This window comes from Bos mutus, chromosome 10 (genome assembly GCF_027580195.1).
Source record: "Bos mutus isolate GX-2022 chromosome 10, NWIPB_WYAK_1.1, whole genome shotgun sequence".
In the NCBI taxonomy this organism is placed as follows: Eukaryota; Metazoa; Chordata; class Mammalia; order Artiodactyla; family Bovidae; genus Bos; species Bos mutus.
In genome coordinates, this window is record NC_091626.1 from 5,043,705 (window position 1) to 5,068,428 (window position 24,724).

The window sequence follows — 24,724 nt, forward strand, 5'->3', positions numbered from 1 at the left end:
GGCATCATTTAATTGCAACCGCTGTGTCGGCACGGGGATCACGGCTCCTGGTCACCTTCTGCCACTCCACCTGGCTCAGCCACCTAGCCTAGCAGGCTGGGCCTCCAAGTATTATTTTTAGAAGAACTTTTCATTATATAAATAGCCCAAACAGTACGGCTGTTACTGTCACACTTAATTAACTTTGAAGGGGGTTTGGTTTTTTTTTTTGAGAACCCCTATTTCTGATCAAAATTTCCTCTGAGTTTCCTTAATAGCCAGGTTTAAGTATTTTGAACTGATGTTTTAGTTAACATTTGAAGACTTTCAAATCTGAATAAACCGGCCTCTCATATAATTAAAAATTAATTCTTCTTTCCCTCCCTCCCTCCTTCCTTCTGTCGCTTCCCCCTCTCTGCTCTTTTCAGCAAATATTTCTTTTAGAATCTACAATGTGCCCATTGTTGTTTGAGGTGCTGGGGCCATGGCCACAACCACCACAAAGAAAGCACTGGTTCCTTTCTTCATGGAGTTCCTGGAGTTTCAAAGAACAACCACTGCGGTTGTGTTTCTGTTTCCCAGAAGTTTCCAGTGACCTTTGTAAGGCATGAGCTTTCGTGTGGAGCTTTGTGGGCAGAATGATGGCCTTAGAGGATCATGGCCCTTGGGGTCACTACTCCAAGATCACTGTCTTCATGATCACTATCGTTGTTACCATCACAGCTAGTATAAAAAGCACTTTCTTGAACCTTCCTTTCAATAAGCGATGACATTGCTTATTGCAGTAAACCAAGGGCTCTGAGGTATACAGGAAGAGCCAACTGTTTGGATCATTGCATACCCAAGCCCTCACGCTGGGAAGGTGACCTTTGCTGACTGTTTGGTGTTACGTGGACCATCCATTCTTTCTCTGAGGCTCTGCCTGTACCAGACACACGTAGAACACTGTTCTGATACTTCCTTTCCTCATTTCTTTCAAAATCTCTACTATATAGTGGACACCCTTCTAGATCACTTAGATCTAATGCATTCTATTGGGAACCTAGGCTGTGGCAATAACCACCACCATCATGAGAAGAGCCATGAGCAAGGAGGTCTGCTTAAGCAGGCTTGCAAGTGGCAAATGATGGGAGATGATCTGAGTGTCTATCAGCAGGGGAATGGTTCAACCCATGATGGAGCATCTGCACTACAGCAGAGTCCTGGGCAAGGTGATTTCACGCATATTAAATGAAAGATCTCAGCTTCACAATGACTGCTCACGAGGGGAATCTGTTGCTATTTAACAGTTGAGGACAGCAAGGCTCAGAGAGGCCTAGTGATGTCACACCCCTAGTAAGTGGCCAGAGAGCCTGGATTCAGACTCAGCTTCTGTCCCTCCAGCTACCTTCACGCCCGCTCTTGCACAGACTTCAACTTGTCCTTCAAAGTGGATCTCAGCAGATAGTCCTGTAGTTGCCTCACTCACTCTGCCATTCGGGCACCCCGACTTTGGCCCAAATGCACCCAGTCTCTTCCTTCCCGACTTTCCCTTAGCTGTCTTCTTCACTTGGAGTCCTGTTCTTCCTTGTCTTCAGTCAACGATGCCTTTCTCAAGGCCTAGCTCAAACACAGGTCCCCACACCCTCCCTCACCATCTGAAAGCATGGTGTTGTTTTGAAAGCTTTCAAAAGCCAACATGATATAAAGTGAAGAAGACGTTATCTTAGGACCCATCTTGCTAACGGACGCACAAAATAAATCAAGATAAAGCACAGATGCTCAGATACAGTTCACAACTTGATACTGAGATGCTGAATGTGGCTCCCAGGGAAGGAACTTGAGGGGGGCGTGCATGCAGGTTGCCTCTGTAACAGCTCACCGCCAAACAAACCTGAACATGATTTTTGCTTTTCACCTTTTTTTTTTCCTAAAAGCAAAAATCCTCCTTGGATTTCTTCCAGTACAAAATAGGTACTAATGTAGGTCTTTCATGAAAGAGAAGTGAGGTAAAGCAAACTTTCAAAAAGTGGGGGGATCCCTGTACGTCTGTCTCCCTGAAGCCTGCAGGTGGGGGCACCCTCTCCTGTACTTTGTGCTGCGTTATAGTGGCTCAGATTGTAAAGAATCTGCCTGCAATGCAGGAGACCCAGTTCGATCCCTGGGTTGGGAAGATCTCTTGGAGAAGGGAATGGCACCCCACTCCAGGATTCTTGCCTGGAGAATTCCACAGACAGAGCCTGGAGGGCTATAGTCCATGGGGTTGAAAGAATCGGACTTAACTGAGCAACTACCACTTTTACTTTCACTTCATACTGTTGGTGCCTGGCTTTGTTAATATGGCTCAGTGTCTGTCTGCAAGCAGGGCCTGGATCTAGACCACCTGTCTCCAGCTTCCATCCACCTATCCATCTGTCCTTCCATCCTTCCAGCCAGCCAGCCAGCCAGCCAGCCAGCAAGCAAGCATTTCTTGTTGTCTAAGGGAGAGGCCCAGGGCACACAGAGTGAGTGTGAAAACGATATGGCATTTTCATTAAAGCCGGCTTCCCCCACTTCCTGTCCCGGTCTTGCAGGCTGACCACAGGCATTGCCGTTGTACATGTCACACTGCTTCCTCTTATGTCATCTCAGTTTTGGCCTTAAGAGCCTCTGAGAAAAGCACTTTCTGAAGAATTTGCTCATGGGATGCTGTGCCCCTTACTGCCCCCTGGGAGGTTTCTGACCTTCATCTACAGTCGTCACCTGGCACATGCAGCCATAACAAAAAGCAGTGCCCTGCTCAGAGTCTGATTCATCACGTCAAGCACCTCTGGGAGGCCATGGTGGCCAGACAGACACTGAGCCATATTAACAAAGCCAGGCGCCAACAGTATGAAGTGAAAGTGAAAAAAATTAGCCTTCAAGAGCAGCCACAGCTGAGTGTGTTAAAGGCACTCAGTGAGCTCACAGATGTGTATTAAACCCACTGTGCTGGGCTCTGCACGGGGAAGTCTGCTTTGATCACCTCCGATGACCAGCCTCGGTCATCTCTAAGTACAGATAGATCTTTGACGTGACTTGCAAGGTTCTGCGTGACCTGGTTTTGTCTTTTCTCTTTAGCTTTAGCTCCTGCCTGCCCGGTGCCCTTTAGTTGGACAACACTTGGAGAAATATAGCTCTGGTAGCATTTGATTTCTCCTGATTTTAAAAGTCCTAGGCCCATATGACTCTGTGCCTTTGCACATGCTATTCCCACTGCCTGGAATGCCCTTCTTCCCTTCCATGCCTGGGGAACTCACACTCTTCCCTGAAGACCTGTCTCTGTCACCTCCTCCAGGAAGTCTTTCAGAATCTTCCAGAGGTACCTGCTCCATCTTCTCTCACTTCTGCTTCCCACTTATACCCACGTCTGGTAGAGGCTTGTGATTTCTGGGGTGCACAGGAGAGAGAGGTTCTTTAACTTTCCACTGGGTAGAAATCTGAGTTTCCAGGGCCCTTGGAAAATTCTCCTCTGGATGTGGTCCTTGGTGATTCCTCATCAAAGTGTGTCTCCCTAGGAATGCGCTGTGGTGGGTGGAATCTGGAACACCATGACCCTGCTCAATCCTCTCCTGTGACTGCAAAGAAAACGGGGGCTTGAAGTGTTGAAGGTCACCCCCCCAGCAGAGGTACAGCCCAAAGGCCCACCAGGTCTGCCTAATGCCCCAACTCCCCTCTCACTGCTGCCCACAAAATCCTGCAAGAGATGCCACTGACAGTTCTATTTGCCAACAGAGGAGAGAAGCCATCTAGATTAACTAGTCTGGGGACTGGGGTCTTCTCCCATCAAATTTTATCAAACTGAGTCCAACACTTTTCTTTCCCTTTTCACTAAGAGGTGAAATGAAGCTCCCCTTTTGCAGCTTAAGTACCTAAACCCCCAGGCAAAGCCACTGGGGGAGTAACTAGCAATTTGGGGGAATTAGTTAAAGCTCCTTTGGGTTTCTCACTCAACCTGGAAGATGAATCCAATTCTCCAAGCGATCACTTACAATAGGAAAAGAAAATGATATTCAGCAGGCAACCATTGTGTGCTAGGGGAGCACACAATGGCTTCTGGGGGAGCCAGTGGGCAAGTCTGTGCAGTAGGTCATTTGATCCTTATTGTGCAAAAATTGACATGCCTACAAGTGAAGGGACACCCAGGGGCTCAAAGACAAGGACTCTGACACTGGATGAATCTGGATTTTAATCTCAGAACTGTCATTTAAGAGCCTGGTGACCCTGGGCATATGACTGCAACCTCTCTGAGCCTTAGTTTTCTCTTCTGTAAAATTGGGGTAATGATATGTCCTCCTTCACTTGGTGGTTGTGAAAATGCAGAGCAAAGGTATGTAAAACACTTTGTGCCTGGCATATGGCAGGTTACATTAAATATAATAATAGTATAAAAATAATATTTCATAATAACAAAAATATTACCTTTTATTATTGTCAAAAGCCCCATAGCCAGGAAACTGCATTCACACATGCTCTATATATGTAGGGAGTGGATCCGAGGGCAGACACTGTGCTGGGTGCCAGGGGACAGTGGTGGACATGGGAGACAAATCTTGGAGCTTCTGTGACAGCGTGGTGGTTGGAGGGGAGCAAACATGAAGTAACTCATAGCAGAGCTGCCGATTCAACTGCAGTATGTTGACAGTTCTATAAAGGGGGAGGGTAAGGAGCCACAGGCTTTGGTAGCTCAGCTGGTAAAAAATCCACCTGCAGTGCAGGAGACCCCGGTTCGATTCCTGGGTTGGGAAGATCTGCTGGAGAAGGGATAGGCTACCCACTCCAGTATTCTTGGGCTTCCCTGGTGGCTTAGACACCTGCAATGTGGGAGACCTGGGTTCGATCCCTGGGTTGGGAAGATCCCCTGGAGGAGGGCATGGCAACCCACTCCAGTATTCTTGCCTGGAGAATCCCCATGGACAGAGGAGCCTGGTGGCTCCAGCCCATGGGGTTGCAAAGAGTTGGACACGACTGAGTGACTAAGCACAGCCGTCCTGGTCTGGAGGGTACGTGATTTGAGACCTGAACAGAAAGGAAAAGGGTCACTCAGTGAAAACAGGGGGACGGCGGGCTCCAGAAGACAGCTACTCCAAACACTGGGAGGCAGAGAGTCGGGGATGTCCGCAGAGCCATAGGAGCCCTTGGGGGTGGGGGGTGAGTGGAGATTGATGCAACTGGAAGGCCAGAGGTGGCTTTATGTCCAGCAGTCCTGCGGGGACATCAGGGGGCAGGGGGGGGCGTGGCTGCAGGGTGGCAGGGGGCCTTACTGGGTCCTGCTGGCTACTCCCAGCTATCACTGCCAGTAATGAGATGCAGGGGTCACTGGGTCCCTGGTAGGCAGTTCCTCGTCTTTATGAGCCATAATGCCCCAGAACATCGCCCCGTCACTTCGTCGTCCGAATGGTACCGGGTGCTGCGGGCATCAGAGGGTGGCCCCAGGGTCAACTCCCCCAGGAGTGCCACCCACTCAGGAGTCCCAGAGGGGCCTGAGAAGTGGAAGCTTTGTCAGCAGGGTGACTCTCATTCTTGAAGGAGGGAAGACGGGCCTTCCAAGCCCCGCTGTGGCTGCAGACAAAGGTGCTGAGCAGTGTGACTGGAGACCAGGTGGCGGGGGCCACGCCACTTCAGAAAGGCTGGTGGCACTCTGGGACTCCATCACTGGGAGCCCGGGATGCGGGGCAGGGCCCGGGGGCACACCCAAAGGGTGAGGCGGGTCCAGCCCCCAGCAGTTCAGACACTGCCTAGCGATGAGGGCAGGGGCCATGGAGGGTGTGGGGAGCAGCAAGGGGCTATGGGAACTGGGAGGATGCTGTGGTGATGCTGTGGGTGGTGGCAGGTGACAGCGGTGTGTGTGTGCAGAAGGCAACATCTTATGGGGCCTGGAAAACCCCATGAATGCTAAAAAAACAAACTGACCCAGCAGTTGCACTTTGAGGAATTCATCATATGACCTGGAAATGTTGTTCAAATCCCTGGGACAGCATGCAATGCAATCATCAAAAGGACAACTGCACCAACTTCTCGCATTTCTCAGATTCCACATATAGGTGATATCATAGAGTATTTGTTTGTCTGTGTCTGACTTATTTCACTTCAGCATAATACCCTCCAAGTTCATCCATGTTGCTACAAATGGCAGTATTTCTTTCTTCGTTATGGCTGAATACTATTCCATGGTATGTATGTATCACATCTTCTTTCTCCGTTCATCTGTTGATAGACACTTAGCTTGCTTCCATACCTTGGCGACTGTAAATAACGCTGCTACGAACATTGGGGTACATGTTTCTTTTCAAATTAGTGGGTTTTTTTTTTCAGATATATATCCAAGAGTGAAATTGCTAGGTCATATGGTAGCTCTAATTTTAGTTTTCTGAGAAACTTCCTTGCTGTTTTCTAAAAAAGAAGCAGACTCACAGATACAGAGAACAAATTAGTGGTTACTAGCAGGGAGAAGGATGGGAGGGAGGGACAGTATAAAGGTAGTGGATTAAGAAGTACAAACTACTATGGATAAATAAGCTACAAGGATATATTGTAAATGCTGTGATTCACTATATTTTATGCCTGTAACTTACATAATACCATATATCAACTGTACTTTAATAAAAAAATTAAAATTAAATAAAGGACCGTTGCAGGCTTTGGGGCTGATGTGGAATGTTCTCTGTATGTGTGGGGTGTGACATTCTAAAGGGGGAACGCGTGTGTGTTTTTGTGCTCTTGCACTGACACACAACTTGTCCAGGAAGGACACGTGTGAAAAGGGACTGACTGCTTCCATGGAGGTTTATGGGGCTGAGCCAAGGTTGCAGGAAAGACTTCCTTCACCATATGTCCCTTGGGACCTTGGGAATCTCTTTACCTATAGTTAGTGCCATGGGTTTTCCAGTAGTTATGTACGGATGTGAGAGTTGGACCATGAAGAAGGCTGAGCACTGAAGAACTGATGATTTCAAATCGTGGTGCTGAAGAAGATTCTTGAGAATCCCTTGGACAGCAAGAAGATCAAACCAGTCAATCTTAAAGGAAATCAACCTGGGATATTCATGGGTATTCATGCTGAAGCTGAAGCTCCAATACTTTGGCCACCTTTTGCAAAGAGCCAACTCACTGGACAAGACCCTGATGCTGGGAAGGATCAAGGGCAGGTGGATAAGGGGGCGACAGAGGATGAGGTGGTTGGATGATATCACTGACTCAATGGGCATGAGTTTGAGCAAACTCTGGGAGATTGTGAAGGATAGGGAAGCCTGGCATGCTGCAGTCTATGGGGTCACAAAGAGTTAGACATGACTGAGCGACTGAACACTGACAACTGTGGGTAGACATCACCTATGGCCAAACTCACAGCCAGGCCACAGGGCTTGACCAGCAGAGAAGGGCAGACAGAGGGCACCCAGGTGGAAGGAACAACAGCAAAGGAAAGGCGGCTGTGTGCTCGGGTGACACTTAAGAGCCGGACCTGGTGCGTCGGGGCTCCAGGCCAGGGCTGGCACTTGGTCTACTCAGTCAAGAGTAGAAGAATTGATGCTTTTGAACTGTGGTGTTGGAGAAGACTCTTGAGAGTCCCTTGGACTGCAAGGAGATCCAACCAGTCCATCCTAAAGGAAATCAGTCCTGAATATTCATTGGAAGGACTGATGCTGAAGCTGAAACTCCAATACTTTGCCCACTTGATGTGAAGAGCTGACTCATTAGAAAAGACCCTGATGCTGGGAAAGATTGAAGGCAGGAGGAGAAGGGGACGACAGAGGATGAGATGGTTAGATGGCATCACTGACTCTATGGACAAGAGTTTGAGCAAGCTCTGGGAGTTGGTGATGGACAGGGAAGCCTGGTGTGCTGCAGTCCATGGGGTCACAAAGAGTCAGACACGACTGACGTATGTTCATGGGTCAGAAGTGCCTCATTGATTGATGGCCGACTGGGATCAAGAGGGTAGTGTCCCACATGCCACTAGTTCTCAGAACTGACTGACTTCAGTCAAGAGCCCCTTACTAGTAAGTCCTCTGCTCCAAGCTCACCCTGAGGGACCCCTCTTCCCGCAGTTACTGATAGGACTGGTCAGGCCCGGCCCCTCCCATTGCTTCTCCTGTCATTTGCATAAAGATGACAATGGCTGCCAAGCCTTAGCCCTGCATGATCTGGTCTCTGCCAACCTTTCCAGCCAATTCTCAGGGTGGGGAGGGAAATGTAGCTGTGGGGGAAGTGCTGAGGAGTTTGCATTTAGTTCTAAGGGCAGCAGGCCAGCCCTGGAGGTTCCATCAACAGGTCCGAGGTTGCCTTGAGAGCTGTGGGGCACCACCCTCTTGATCCCAGTCAGCCGTCAATCAATGAGGCACTTCTGACCCATGAACATACGTCAGATGCTTGCTTCACGACACGCCTAGGGCTATGTGCTCTCTGAACATCCTCTCACTCACGCTTTACCACAACATCCTGTGGCAAGGAGTCTTTTCCTCATTTTAAAAATGCAGAAACCCAGGTTCAGGAAAGTGAGGTTGCCCAAAGTCTCAATATCACCAAGTCGAAAAGTCGGAATTTGAACCCCCGTCTGTCTGACTCCAGAATCCTGGTTCTCAGTTGCTATTATTTCAGATTTCCTACAGAGAAAGAAACTATGCCCTTCAGGCTTTCCAAAGAGATGGTGTGAGTTCCCCGGGCATCCGCAGCAGAAGATACTTCCTCTTTTGCTGTCTTTGATCTTCGTGGTTATAGATTTCTAACTCCTTCCCCGCAATAGGCGAGATGTTTGGCAAAACCTCTTACGGCAGTATACAATTTCTGGTTGGGGTTGTTCATTAGAGAGAAAGGCCTTGGGCTCCTGGTGGTCTGAGTTTTTGTTTCACCATTTCATGTCTTCTGAGCTGACAGGGATCTGAAGCTGGGATTGTTTTCACTTCTGCTCTCAAGCCCAAATTGTCCCAAACACTGCAGCCCACTTGATGGGGGAGTGTCCCCCTCTGCACAGGCTGAGAGGTGAAGGGACCCAAATATTATCTGGAATTTGGGGCAGGTTCTGTAACCGCTGCTGTTGGCACATCCAAAGAAGAGCCCCACCCATGTGTGTCTACCAGCCCAGAAAGGCAGGGTGCAGCAAAGCGGACCTTTTCCTGTGATGACTGTTATCACTTGGGCATCACAGTGCCAGGAAGATGACCTGGGCTGGAAGCCAGAACACCGACCTCTTCCATCTGCTGAGCACCCACAGGTAGCTTAGTATCTCTAGGCTGCTGTGCGGTGCTCAGTCATGTTCGACTCTTTGCGACTCCCTGGACTGTGAACTGTAGCCCGCCAGGCTCCTCTATCCATGGGATTCTCCAGGCAAGAACTCTGGAGTGGGTTGCCATTTCCTACTCCCAGGGATCTCCCCAACCCAGGGAGTAAACCTGCATCTCTAGCGTTTCCTGCCTTGGCAGGCAGATTCTTTACTACCGCATCACCTAGGAAGCCCCAAATATCTCTGTGAGGCAGAGATTATTATGAGTCCCATTTGACAGATTGTGAAACTCAGCTTCAGACGTTGTCACTTGTCCAAAGGTGCACAGCTGGTAAAGAGGCAGGCAAGGCTTTGAGCCAGATCTAACTCCACTGTCTCTGAGTGTCCATAGCCAACCACTATGCCGCCCCGCCCCCTGCCAACTAAGACATGCATATAATTCGGTTTATTTGCTGACTATTTGTGTGACCAGTTCTTGCTGAGGTGTTTTCTTTTCAGTGAGAGACCCCAGGCCATCTGCCTGGCCTCTGCCAACGGTTGATGTGGGCAGCTGAAGCCACATCGGATGACAACAAATTCCCTTGGTCATTGTTGTTTAGGAGCATCTCTATTTCCCCTTTTTTTTTTCCATGTAGGTGAAGGGCACATAAGATCAAAGTGCGCAGTTCAATGGCACTCAGCCCATTCATAATGTTGTGTAACTACCAGTTCCACTTGGTTTTCAAACATGGTCATCACCCTGAAGGGAGCCGACACCCGTTAAGCAATCACTCCCTGTCTCTGGTTCCCGGCAACCACCGACATGCTTTCGGGCTCCATCAAGTTTTCCTGTTCTGGACACTGAGGACACTTAGGAAAGGAGGATCTCTGAGTCTCTTTTCTAGCCTCTGTTTCCCCTTCATCCACCTTGGGGCTCAGGCTACATATTCAAGCATCATCTTGGACCACTGTCTTTCCTTCATTCCCAACATTCAACCCATCAGCAAAGTTGATGGATTTTCCCTCTGAAATACACACCTCTTGGATGAGACTACTTTCTTTGGCTGCTGCCATCCTGCCCTAGTCCAGGCCAGCACCATCTCTTGTCTGGACTTCCGTGACAGTTGTCAGCAGGCATCTCTGCTGCTCCCTTTGGTCTCCAGCACTGCCCTCTTGCTCCTGTCTCATCCACACTGTGCCTCACACACGCTCCTTGGCTCACAAGACATTCTCCCCCCCGGGATCCATGCCCCATCTCTCTGACCTCCTTCCTCGGCCTCAGGACTCACTGGGTACCCGGCACTCTGACCCTGCCCCAGAGCCTTGGGCATTCACAGTCTCCTCCTCAGGCCTCTGCTTTGATCTGCTGCTGATGTGGACACTGGCATCTTGGCTCAAAAATCAGTTCTGTGGAGGGCATCCTTCGTGACCCCTGGAGCAGCTCCTTGAACCCTCACCATATTTCACTCCACAGAGAGAGCCAATTTTTTTTGGCACTTTTTTCTTTTTTTCCCTATTTGTTCACTGTATCTCTCTCCTAAATAGAACACAAGCATCATGAAGGCCAGGATCAATTTTTTGTTCCCTAACAGGCACTTAATGGGGGCTCGATTAATATTTATTGGGTTGACTGATGCATACTGAAAACAACCATCATTGCAAGATAATACCCCATTTGTGGGGTGCTTTGAAAGTGTAGGCAATGCTCTAAGAACTGATATTTACATACTTAATCCCATTTAATCTCTCTGCAACAGCCTTCCTACATGGACACCATTATTTACCTCCACTTTATAGATGAGGAACTTGAAGTTTATGGTGCTTTATAACCTGATCAAAGTCCATGACCAGACTCGAGGTAACAAGTGTGGGGAAGGTCTGGGTGGGGGTACTTTCCAAGACAGGCATTGGATGGGGCCAAATGAAAATTCTACCTTGATTCTTCTGGGGGAGATGATACCCTGTATTGCCAGTGTTTGCAGGGGGACCCAAATCTCTGCCACCCAGGACAAAACTCCATGGGGTGCAGAGGCTGGGTAGAGAGGGCACTGGGCAGGGAATTTGAAACCTGAGTCTGAGTCCCTGGTGTGACTCTGACTTGCTCTGTTACCTCCCACAGGTTTTATACCGCCAGTTTCCTCAGCAGAAAAGAGGGAAGATGGGCTTAGAATATCTTAAAAGTTTCTTGTAACAATTTGATGTGTGTGCGTGTCTGGAGGGGGTGGGAGGGAAAGAATCACAAACTCCCAGACTAATTAAAATAAGAGGGTTCTGGGTAGAAACAACACTCAGTGGTCATCTGGTGCTCAGGAACCCCTCCTATAGCATCCCAGAGAGGCAATCATCCCCGATGGCCCTGCATACCTCCAGGGATGGCGGCTTACTAGCTTATAAATTATTTGCCAATTGTGGCCATTTAAAAAACCTTATAGAATCCTACCTACTCTTTCATTTGGAAGCACACCCCCACATTGCATACCGAATGCATTAGAATACTCCTAGAACACATTCCATAGAAAATAGGATTTATATTTAGCTGTTTAGTATAAGGAGCTGCCACTGACTAGCTGTCGTAAATTGTCAATTAAACAAATATTTGTAATTTTGTGGGTTTTTTTTTTTTTGCATTTTAGATCTGGTATTTGTGTGTGTGTGTGTGTGTGTGTGTGTGTATGTGTGTGTGTACCTGTGTGTGTATGTATGTGTGTGTGTATATGCATGTGTATGTGTGTATGTATGTGTGTGTGTGTACGTGTGTGTATCTGTGTGTGTGTTTGCAGACATTTTTGTAGGCTACTGAAAGGCTATGAAGCCCCAGAGGACAAATCTAAGTCCCTTTTTCTGGACAGCCTCACAGAGCCCCTGACTTGTTGCTTCTCGGTGATACAAAAGTCCTCAGGCCCTCCACTGAACACCTCACAGTCCTTGTCACTGCCAGTACTGCCCTCACCAGAATCACCACCACCACCATCACATCACCACGACGGGCATCACCATCAGCGGTGACAGTAGAGCTGGGCACCAGAACCACCGCCCAATATGCATGTTCCTTCCTCTCTGTTCTTCCCCCCAGCCTCACTTCAGCAAGGTGTTGCCCTCCCAGCAGGGCACATAGCTTGCTCTTACAAGGCGAAAGTCCTGCAGCTCACTGGGTCACCTTAAAGATATCCACAGCAAACAGCGAAGGCTTGCCAGGAACATTCACACACTGGTTATCTTAGGTAATCCTCTCTGCCCTCCCCCACTTTCCACACCCTCCAGTCTTGCAGGAGAACTCCCTGCGGGGCTGCCAGGGCAGTCACTATTACTACACTTTGCAAAGACGGCTCGGACATGCCGAATGCCTGGGCTGAGGTCACACAGCTGGCCAGAGGAGGGAAGGGCCCTCTCAGTTTCCAATTGCAAACAGCATACCCTGTCTGAAGCCTCCTATATTTCCAAACTTCATGCATTCATGGACCAACTCCATGATTTTGCCAAACCCACAAAATACACCAGTTCTATTTTGTACTTAACATTTTTCTTTAAAGTGATGGAATGAATTGCAAAAGGAATTTTGTCTTATTATTACAATAACCACCAGGATCACTTTCCCTCAAATAGGCTACCCTGAAAACAAAGGCAGTGGAAACAGAGCTGATGTTATTAAATTCCATGTAGCTGCTGCTGCCTGAAAAGCCAGCCTAACCCTCTCCTGGTTAGAAAGGCTGTGCTACAAAGGTGTTAAAGACACATTAGCACCTAACTGATAACTTTCTTTAAATAAAGGAGAAAGTCTGAAGGAGAACTAAAAAGCCAATCTATTCACCGTGTGATGGGATGGTTGTTATCTGAGACAACTGACCATCCAAGTCCACCCCAGGGCACTCAGGGCCACTTGCCATGCTTGAGTATTTCATTCAACCCAGGAAGCTAACACGGTGTAGTGGAGAGGAACCAGGAACCTGTCGGAGGCTCAGTTTTCCCATCTGTAATGAGCATAAAACCACAGCATGCGATGCTGGCAAGATGAAATGTGAAGGCAGCGGGATGCTAGAGACGTGGTGGCCCCTTGGTAAATATCTCTCCCTGCCCCCTGGCCATTCTCTGGTCTTCTTGCCTGCCCTCCTGCAAGAGAAGGCACCCAGGTAAACACGTCTTCGTCTGGAAGGTCTGAGCACAGGGGCAGCTCCTGGGCAGCCCTGCACAGTCTCCACGGCTGGCTGGGACCATGTGCGGGTCAGAGGCTTCTCCTCCCAGCCTGCCTCTCACCTCTCCCCAGCTCAGCCCTGATACAAATAAGGTCTTTCCCAGCAGCTGCCACAGGTTTGGATCCCAGCTCTGCTACTTGCCAGGGAGGCACCGTTAGCCAGGCAGCTCTGCCTTGAGCCTCAGTTTCCCTTTCTGCAAAAGGGGGATACTAGTCCCAAACACACAAGGGTGGCTGGTAGGGGGTTAAGAGCAAGGTGCCTCCAGGACCAGTGACCTGGGCCACGTTCTGGCACCACTGCTTCTTTATGCGGCCATAGGGAGCAGGGACTTGGATTCTCCCACCTCAGATTCCTCACCTGGCACAATGGAAATACAAGGAATCTTTCCGTTATCTGACTGTTGTGAGGAGTAGCTGGGCAAACGTGTGTGACGCTCCAGAGACCACTAAGTGCTGAGCGCAAGTGAGTGCTCTACAGATGCACAAACACTCGCACAATTGGGACAAGAGCCTGCCTCCCTCCAGCTGCCCGCTGGCCTCCGGGTCCCTTCAACCCCCCAAGGCCCGGCCCACAGCCCCTCCCTCAGCTACATGCTCCCAGCCCCCAGCCCTGGGGGACCAAATGACTGCTGCCTGGCTTCTACTCCGGATGCAGGCTTTCTGAAGATGCTCACTCAACACAATTCCAAATACACACAAACTGTAGGCTTAACTGTATTATTTATGACAGGTGATGCTGCAGATGACTTTTATATGTTCAAAACTGGAAGAACAGAGGCGTAAATTATGTCCTAATGGAATTACTAGAGCTGTTGCTATCACATTTTGGAAACTATGAAATAAGGGGAAATGCTTATATTTAAGTAGTAAAACAGTAGGATTCAGATTGTATACAGAGGATGACTGTAACTGTGAACTTCTACCCTGTTAACCGGCTGGGGAGAAACACAACAAATAAAGTTTATGTCTAGAAGGGAAGGCTGGATGGTAATAGTGGCTTTCTTCAGATGGTGATACAATTTTTTGTTACTGTTTTCTTCTGTATCTCCTTATTCAAAATCTTCTACACTTGAGAATTAATCCTACTGAGACTAAAAAGCAACAGGAAGATGCAGAAGTGTATCTAATATATTCTCCTTATATCAAAGGTGAGAATACACCATATATATGTAAACATGTGTTTATATATGGTGCTTCCCAGGCGGTGATAGCGGTAAAGAACCCACCAGCCAATGCAAGAGATGGAAGAAACATGGGTTCGACCCCTGGGTCGGGAAGATCCCCTGGAGGAGGGCACGACAACCCATTCCAGTATTCTTGCCTGGAGAATTCCATGGACAGAAGAGCCTGGCAGGCTACAGTCCATAGCGTCGCAAAGAGTCAGACACGACTGAGGTGACTTAGTATGCATGCATGTGTTTATATATGAAGTGTATGCATTTTTGCATGAAGAAAATCTGAAAAGATACATTGCAACAAAATAAAATTGACCCCCTCTTTTGGGCAAGGTAGACGGAGCCTTTGTATATTATATCATGTACCTTTGTATGGGCTTCCCTGGTGTCTTAGCTGGTAAAGAATCTGCCTGCAATGCAGGAGACCTGGGTTCAATCCCTGGGTTGGGAAGATCCCCTGGACTAGAGCATGGCAACCCACTCCAGTATTCTTCCCTGGAGAATCCCCACGGACAGAGGAACCTAGCGGGTTACAGTCCATGGGGTCGCAAAGAGTTAGACATGACTGAGTGACTAAGCATGCACACACCTTTGTATATTGTACTTCTGAGCCATATCAGTGTTTAATGAAAAAGTGAGAAGAAAAAGTCTTAGCTATCTAATAAACCTTTAGCAAAAGGCGGTATTTCCCCAAATAGGGGCAGGGTACTGCTTAAACAAAGGAGTCTGTACTGGGAATGACTCAGGGGTGAATCAAGTCAGCTGGGGTCTTGCTGGAACGAGTCCACCAGCATGTCTGTGACTGACAGGCCCTGTGGATTGCAGGGCTTTCCAAAAAGCCAAATCAGATCCCAGACCCACCCTCTTTCCACCAGCCCTACTTTTACCATGGAGCCTCGCCTGACAATGATGCTCCCAGGACCTGTCAGGGAATGCAGGGCAAGGGAAGGTACTAGGGCAGAGAAAACTAGGAGGCTGTTCAGACCTCCTAGGTCCGAGGGCCTCCTGACCCAGGCAGGCTGTGTATGAACAGTCTACATCCTCTGGGACTGTGGGGTGTGCAAGCGTGTTGACTCAGAGAGCAGATCGGGACGTGGGCCAGAGGGAAGGACCCTGTGGTCAGTAAGGGCCCAGTGCCATGGGATCACCACAGTCTACAGGAGAAACGGGAAATATGATGTTTAAGTGAGTAAGTGAGAGTCGCTCAGTCGTGTCCGACTCTCTGTGACCCCATAGACTATAGAGTCCATGTAATTCTCCAGGCCAGAATACTGGAGTGGGTAGCCTTTCCCTTCTCCAGGGTGTCTTCCCAACCCAGGGATCAAACCCAGGTCTCCCCCATTGCAGGCGGATTCTTTACCAACTGAGCTACCAGGGAAGCCCTTAAGTGAGTACTTCTGGCTTTAAAATAAAACATCTAGGGGACTTCCCTGGTGGGTCAATGCTAAGACTCCATGCTCCTAAGGCAAGGGTGTGTGCATGCTAAGTCGCTTCAGCGTCCAACTCTTTGCAGCCCCATGGACTGTAGCCCGCCAGGCTCCTCTGTCCATGGGGATCTTCAGGTGAGAATACTGGAGTGGGTTGCCATGCCCTCCTCCAGGGGATCTTCCCCACCCTGGGGTTGAACCTGTGTCTCTTACATCTCCTGCATTGGCAAACGGGTTCTTTACCACTAAATGCAGGGGGGCTGGGTTCAGTCCTTGCCCAGGGAACTAGACCCTGCAGTCCTAGAAGCAAAGATTGAAGATCCTGTGCCTGCAACTAAGATCTGGAGTAGCCAAATACATATTTAAAAAGAAAGAAAGGAAGGAAGGAAGATCTGAAAATATATACAGTCTTTGAAAAAAATAAATAGAAGACCCAAACTTTTCAATGAAATCTCATTTTAAAATAACGGCTTAAAAAAAAAATCTTACAGTTTTCTGCGAAAGTCCTCCACCAGCAGGCGTCTAGGACCTTGGCACATTCCTGGCGCTCTCGGAGAGCAAGGTCGGCCCCCAGGATCTGGTTGCTTTTCTAACCACCCTCCCGCCTTTCATACAGCTTTGCAAATTCTGCCCTAGACCAAATCCATCGGTCAGTTGTTCAGGGTTGCGGGGGCGGGGGGATCTGACATTTACCCACCTCTGCCCTGGGAGTGTGGTCCAGAAGAGGGGTGATTGAATCTAGCAATGGGCTTTCTCCGGGGTAGTGAGTGCTCTGCGTCTGGAAGGGATGGGCAGAGGTGCCATAGCTGGGACTCCTACAGCCTTCAGAGGCCAGAGTGTCTGCCCCTTCTGCCCTCCCCAGCCTGTTTCCCCTCCCCTCTTATCACACCCTGTGCTTCAACCACCCAGAAAGCTTCAGCCTTCCTTTCACTCTCCACAGTCTCACACTTCTGTGCCTTTGCACAACCCAACCCCTCAGTCTGGACACCCTCTACCTCTGCCTCTGTGGTCGTGTCTCAGCCACCAGGAAAACGCCACCCTTACGGGCCAGCTCGCACAGCTCCCATGCCTCCCCATCACAGCAGCCTGGGAGGCTGGCCTTGGCATTTCCCGTGTCGTTCATTATTTAGACTCCCCGATCTCCTTCGGGGGCTTCTGTCTGCCAAACGGCTTTAGGCTCTGCCCCTTCCCTCCAGCGGCAGTGCTCCAGCCTTCATTTCTGCTCATCTGGAAAGAGCGAGGGTATCCAGACGGGGTGCCTGGTCTCCCCTTCGCTCCCCAGCACCCTGGCCTCTGTGCTGTTTAGGGAAAGGGCACTTTTCAAAAGTGCAACCTGATGGTCTCTATCCTCAGCCTCCGATCTCTTCCTGGCTCCTGCAGCCTCCAGGGCTAAGTCCACAGTCTTCTGCTTGGCACTGCAGGCTTTCCATGATCAGGATCTCGGCAAATCGAATCCTCTGTTACCTCCTTCCACTGTCCCCGGAGCCTCAGGCAAAACCTAATTGCTCTGAATGCCCTGAGCACACCTGGAGGCTTTGCAGCCATGTCTCCACACCTCTTTCTATGCCTTTAATACACAGACACTCTGCCTACCTGCTGCACTCCCGTTCACCCCCACACCCAGCTCTGAAAATCCTCCTGCTTCCCCGCCAGGGCAGTGGGTATTCCAGTCTCTAAGGTCTACTCGCAACTTCAGGGCTGCTTTTGTCCTGCTGTTGGCTACAAGCCTGCCTCCCCCACGACACCTGAGTCTTTGGGCAGGGGTGGCACTCATCTGTCTGAATGTCTTCGGGGCAGCGCCCAGGACTAGGCACAAGCAGACCACCAGGAAGTGTTTGTTAAGTGACTGAGTGAGGGGGCCAGATGGCTCTTATGCTCAGAGAGGGTTTGGAGGTTAGAAGATTACTCTCCTGGGGAAAGTGGGTGACTCTAGAGCTGAAAGTGGCCAAGGTAGAGACCTGGGCAGACCTGTTGACAATTCTTCCTACTGTTCCTGGCTGCCACATGCTCCTGGAGACTGTCCCCACGGGGCTGGTGATAATCAGCCACGCTGCCTGCTACGATCCGTGACTAACTTGGCTCTAGCCACCTTTCTCTCACTGCCATGGCGCCAGGCCGGCGCCTCCTGGCAGAGCTACCACAGGGAAGCTGGCATCAATGAAGGGCAGAGTTAGAAAGGCCCTATGAGGTCAGCCAGTTCATATACCCGTGTCTGTTTTCAGATGGCGCAGCCGGGACCCAGAGAGGGGCAGCCACTTGCCCAGGGTCACACAGGAGGCCAGTTCTTCTGGATTTTATAAGATACTAAAAAGGATACTCAAAAGAAACCTTGAGAGGGGATAGAAAAAGCCTGGGGCGGGGGGTGTCAGGGAAGGCCCTTGAGACCAAGAGAACAGGGAAGCTCTTTCTGAGGCTGACCCCAGACCTGCTCCCCATGCAAAGGAGGATGGGGTGGCAGTGGGGGGTAGGGGAAACCCCCTGCAAAGGACTTGCACAGCAACGGGCTTGCTGCTTTGAGGTCGGCTTGGCCATAGCAGAGTGAGGGCAGATGCACTCAAAGACGGGCACAAGGCCCTGTCGTGCAGGCCTGGTACTGTGCTGTGGGGTTTGTCATTTGGTCTAAGCAAGGGAAGCATGCAACCAACTTTTAAAGCTGATCTGAAAAGACAGTGCTGCAAATAAGATACACAAATGGCCAAGAAGCACCCCAAAAAGCTGTTCAAATTCATTAGCCATCAGGGGAATGCAAATCAAACCCACAATGATATCACTTCACACCCACTAGCATGGCTAGGATCCAAAAGTCAGATCACAAGCACTGGTGAGGATGGGGAGAAACTGGAAACCTCAAACAGGGCTGGTGGGAAGGTAAGATGGTGCCACTGCCTTGGAAAACATTCTGGCGCTTCTTCAAAGGGTTAAACCTAGTGTTATCATATGACCTGATAATTCTACTTCTAGGTATATACCTCAGAGAAATGAAAATTTATGTCCTGACAGAACCTGTACACAACTGTTCAGAGCAGTGTTGCTCATGATAGCCAAAAAGGTAGAAAAGACCCAATTACCCATCAACCATTAACTGATGATTGGATAAACAAAATTTGGTCTATCCATGGAATGGAAAACTATTTGAGCCATGAAAAGCGGTGAAGTACTGACACATGCTACAAGATAGATGGGCCTTGAGGACACTATGCTAATCGAAATACACCAGACCCAAAAGGTCATATGTTGCATGATTCCACTGACACAAAATCTCCAGAATAAGCACAGCCAGAGAGACATGAAGTAGATCAGTGATTTGTGGGGGTGGGGGTGGGGATAGGGAGTCACAGCCAATGTGTACAAAGTTTCTCTTTGGGGTGATGAAAATGCTCTGGAATCAGATAGCAGTCATGGCTGCACAGCTCTATGAATATACTCAAAGCAACTGGCTTGTATATTTGAATGTTATGGCAGGTGAATTATATCTCTATAAAGCTTTCATGTTTTTTTTTTTTTTTTTAAAGACCACTCTGGCTGGTGGTGGGGGCAGAGTGGCAGCAGGGAGGCCAGGAGTGCCATCACGGGCTCCAAGGTGGCACTTGCTAAATATCCGTGGACGCCCGGAATGGGCCAACCCTATTCAGGAAGGCCCTTCTCTTCCGTTCCAGGGTTTCTGTACCCTGGTACTCAGTACCGCTGACATTTTGGACAGGTGAATTCTCTGTTGTGGGGGCCATCCTGTGCGTTGTGGGATGTTTGGCAGCATCCTCACCCTCTACCAACTAGATACCAGTACACCTCCTCACCCCCAGCTGTGATAATAAAACTATCTCCATATGTTGATAAATGTCCCTGGGCGGCCAAACTGTGCCCAGTTGAGAACCACTGTTCTAGCCTGTCTTGCTCACCTGGTGGGGTCTTGCTAATCCTTCCAGAACCATTTCAGATACCATGTTGTCTGAGAGCCTCCGTTCTTCCTCCTCTGAGGCCCCACGGTGCCTAAAACAATTCTCCACACCCACTAGGAAAGCCCCACGGACACAGTTCACACACCGCTCTCCCCACGTCTGTGTGGGGACGACACCTTATGTGCCTTTGGGTCTGTAGCACAAGGCCTAGCACTTCAGAGGTCACTGCGGAGCCATTTCTTTTCTTTTAAAAAGGAACTTGATTTAATTTTGGGGGGCATGCCCCACAGCTCGCAGGATCTTCGTTCTCCTAAGAGGGACTGACCCTGGGCCCCCACGTGAGAGACTGAGTCGTCACCACCGAACCGCCAGGGGATTTCTTGAGTCATTTCTTCCCCTGGAAAGTGCAGAGGAGCACTGCCTCCCCCAGGGTTTCTGTGATAAGTACTAAGATGCCAACCGATGGCATCTGTTGACCCTTCCTGACTGCAGCTAGGAGTGCAGACTCTGAGTTTGGGTGGCCTGGGTTTGGACCCTGTGTGACTGGGGAAGTGGCTGAAGGTATCTCATTCTTGGTGTCTTCTCTGAAAAATGGGGCTCTCGCTAGCACCTGCCTCGCAGCTTTACCACGAGCACACAGTAAAAACGTAACTAATGCCAGATGTTGGCGGTATTAAAAATTTAGTATTCCTTCTTCCTTCTAAGATGCCTGCCAGGCCTCAATACAGAGGTGTCTCTATTGCTGACAGGCCTCCATACCCCAGCCGTGTCCTGGGTGCTGGCCAGGAAGAGGTGGGAGTGGGTGGGGTAGATGGTCCTTAAAAGTCAGACAGTTCTCTGTCCACTAATTATTATAGTATATGTTCCCTGCATAAAATCTGGAAAGTTCATAAATTATAAAGGGGGAATAAATCTCCCACGGGCAAACACTGTTAATGCCGTTTGACTTACATCCTTCCAGTCTTTTTTCTAAGTACTTGCCACCAATTTGTGACGCCACATATTATACATATGCATGTCCCCATCCATGAAAGGGAAGTCGCAGAGTCGTGTCCGACTCTTCGCGACCCCATGGACTGCAGCCTACCAGACTCCTCCGTCCATGGGATTTTCCAGGCAAGAGTACTGGAGTGGGGTGCCATTGCCTTCTCTGTCCCATCCATGAAGAGCTGTCCATTTCTCATAGAGGACAGGCTGGTGATTGCCCAGAGGAAGCGGCTGAGGTGGGGAGCAGTGGGAGGATGGGATTAGCAGGTGTAAGCTGTTACATATAGAATGGGTAAACAAGGTCCTACTGCACAGCACAGGGAACCGTATTCAGGAGCCTATGATAAACCGTGATGGAAAAGAATATTTGAAAAAAGAATGTCTCTCTCTCTAAAAAAAAAAAAATATATATATATATATATATACGTATAACTGAATTACTTTTTGCTATAACAGCAGAAATTAATACTATGTTGTAAATCAACTATAATTTCAAGTGTTTTTATACTGTGGTAAAATACAGATAACATAAAATTTATCATAAAAAAAAAACTGTCCATTTTTATTAGCCACCTGACTGTTCCATAGTTTCCTCAGTTGATTTCCTACTTTCAAACATTCAGGTCCTCTCTGTTGATGAATCTCTTTCCAGCTGAGCCTTGGCTTATATTCCCATCATCTTGTTTGGATGTCCTCCTCTTCTCTTAGAGCATTTTTGGCAAAGGAACCTCTCCAGCCGGCCACAACACCCATTTCCCCAGAGCAGGGTGTCCATTTTCCCATCATCATAGACATTCTCCAGAAGCTGAGCTAAATCCTTGAGATTGTGACCCAATCCTGTTTCTGATTCTCTGGGGCCCTGGCGGAGCTGGACCACAGCTGGATTTGTTTTCCCCTCAGACAACTCAGCCCGGACGGTCGGTTCCATTAGTCATCATGAGAGGATGCAGAAGGAAGATTGCTCTTGTGACCTGGAGAGGCAGCCGAGGTTGAGGGGAACGGAGGTGAGGTGAACTGGGATGAGGTGGCAGGAGAAGGAAAAGAAGTTGGCGGGATAGAGTGAGTCAGCCTGGTGTCTGCTTCCCGTGTGGAGTTGGGTCGTGACCTTCCTTCCTTCCAGACTTCTGGAGAAATCGCCTGGCAAAGGCACCCCTCAACACACACCACAGCCAGAGTTCAGACTCACTTTCTCTAGCGATTAACATAATCACCTCTTCCTAACACGTGTGTCACAAGAAACCAGGCAACAAGCACGCAACTAACCAGGTGCCAGGAACGCCATCCACCACCAGATTTGGGGCGCAGTTTGATGCTCTGAGAAGCACTCTACGATCAGGCAGGACTGGGGCCAACCCCAGGGCAGGCACTTCCCACTAGTGTGACGCTGTGGAAATCACAGACGCTGTGAACCTTGGTTTTCTGTAAACTGGAATTTAATGGCACTGGCTTCCCGATTATTGCAATGACTATAGCCAATACCATATACATCACTCACTGAGTTACCAGGCCTGGCAGGTGCAAAAGAAATGTTCTTTTTTCATTCTATTCAATTCTCCTCATAACTCAGGGTCAGAGGCGTCAATAAATATCATTTACTAATTGCTTTACATAACCTCCAACAACAGGAATCTCACGAACAGGGAGGAATTCATGACTTTCTATTACAAATAAGGAAACTGAGGCTCTGAGAGCGTCCCTCAGGAGTCTTTACTGGATATAAGCTGTCACCTTAAAGGCTGCACGTTTAAAATAACCACCAGGATGTTGTATCTGGGTTGGGGAGGGGTTTCCTGACACCCCACCTCCTCATTCCCTGGGCACTGCTTCATGCCCAGCTGGACCACTAACCAGCTCTGGCAAAGGAGACCAGGACGGATCTGGCACATACAAATGAGTATTCAGGAGGCAACCAGAGCCAGGACTCTGGGCTCCGGAGTTAGGATATGACAGCTGCCGCTGGGAATACCACGACCCGCAGGTACCTGCCTGCCCCACCTTCTTATCCTTGAGTCTGGCCCTATTCATGGGGGAAGAAATTGAGGTTCCCACGCTCAAGGTCAGCTGCACGCCTTAGGCGGCAGAACTGCGTTTCCAAGCCTCCAAGCCGAGGCCACCTGCCCGGCTGCATCCTGGAGGCTCGCTGTCCAGAAGCTCCCGGTTCCAGGTCCTCGCTCCCGGGCATCGGGGTGACAGTCCAGGAGGGCGAAGGCTCCCTAAGGAGCTGGGACCCTCCTCCCTGCCCACCCCCTGCCCTCTACCGGCTTTCCTTAAGCAGAAAGTCGTGCCTTGCGCCCACAGACAACGCTCTGAGAAAACGCCAGCGCCCAGACATAGGGACAAAACACGGGCTGTTTCTGCGAAAGTGGGTTTTCCAAATCCATCCCCACGGGGGCAGCGGGGACTTCCGCGCGATCCCGCGCCCAGAGCACCACCGCAGACCCACCGGGGCTGCATCCCGCGCTTGCCACGTTCCCAGGGCGCCACCCCCGCGAGTCACAAAAGGAAACTGAGTCTCGCCGGCAAAGGGACTGGTCCAAGGTCAGTCACAGCCCGCACGCGGACGGGCCGGGGCTCGAACCTGGGGTCAGGGTCAAGCCGGCGACGGGGAGCCGGGGGCAGCCGTCAGGGGCGCGCCTCCTCTCCTCCAGGGCCTGCCCGGGGACCCCGCCCCGCGCCCAGGCCCGGCGGGGAGACGGCGGCCGCGTTACCTGGAGGTGTTGCCGCCGAGGTGGCTCCGCTCGGGCTCGCCTCCGTCCTGCGCCCGCGCCGGCTGCGCTCCGGGCAGGGATGGAGCGGGCGGCGCTCCCCGCCCGCCCTCGCCCTGCGCCTCGCACCCACTTCCTCGTCTCCGCCCCCAGCTCGCTGCTCCTGGCTCCCGCTCTCTCCTTCCCTTCCTTCCCTCTCCAAGCCTCCTTCTCTCCCTCTCTCTCGTCTCTTTCCTCTACGGCGCACGCACACACTCACGTCCTCTCCTCCTTGGCTTTCCTGCCTCTCCCACACTCTCCCACGCTGTCTTTTGCTTTCTCCTGGACCTTCTTTCCTTCTCTCTCTGCCTCTGACACTTTCCCTTTTGTCTTTTTTTTGGTCACGCTCCCCCCTCTTTCCCTCACTTTCCCCCCTCCCTCCCGCCCGCTCCCCCCACTGCCTGGCCTGGGACCCAGATTCCAGCTGTGCCTTCCCTGGCTAAGAGGAAGGGGACTCCTGACTGTGGTCCAGCGCTGGTTTCTGCCCACAGCTGGACAGCCTGCCCTGGGAGGGCTAGACCCATGGGATCAGGTGGCACCCGCTACCCTTGGGTGTCCAGCTCTCAGCCACCCTGGAATCAAGCTAGAAGAGAGAGGAAGAACTAGTTTCAGGGGCAAAGTCTGGACAATTCTGGGATCTGGACTGGAAACAAAGAGTGCCTGAGGCTTAAGGGCACAGAGAAATCTGTTAAGGGGTTATTAATTAAAAAAAAAAAATCAGTGGAGTTTCAGAAATCCCCAGAGTGGACTTGTTCTAGTTGAAGGGAGAGATGGAGAGAGAGAAAAGGTAGGAAGGAGAGTCTTGGGGAAAAGGGCTCTTGGAGTAGGGAAAATAACACCCGCCTTTCAGATGAAAACATAGAGGCCCAATGGGAGAAAGCCTCTATTACAGATCCAAGTATCAAGGCTGCTATGCTAACCCAGCAGACCTTGGTAGAGTGGAGCCTGGGTGGGCAGGGTGGTGAGGGTTATGCCAGGCCTGGGTTGCTAACCCAGTGTAAGTGAGGCAGGCAGTCAGAGGGGCTGCCCCATCTGATACGTGGAGGGGAGTTTCTGCAGAAGCTTGACAAAGCAGGGGGAAAGGGAGCTGGTTCTGCTGAGTCTAAGTTTCGGGTATGTGCTGCTGCTGAC

At 50.1% G+C, this 24,724-nt stretch overlaps 1 protein-coding gene across 3 annotated transcripts in view; it reads right to left on the bottom strand.

Moving 5' to 3' along the window:
• HRH2 (histamine receptor H2) overlaps positions 1-23,870 on the bottom strand; it is a 49,973-nt gene extending 26,103 nt beyond the window's left edge. For all 3 annotated transcript variants that reach the window (XR_011465539.1, XM_070377219.1, XM_070377220.1), the window contains exon 1: positions 23,558-23,870. The gene's annotated coding sequence lies outside the window, so the exon portion shown is untranslated. The remainder of the gene's footprint in view (positions 1-23,557) is intronic.
• Positions 23,871-24,724: the final 854 nt, after the last annotated feature.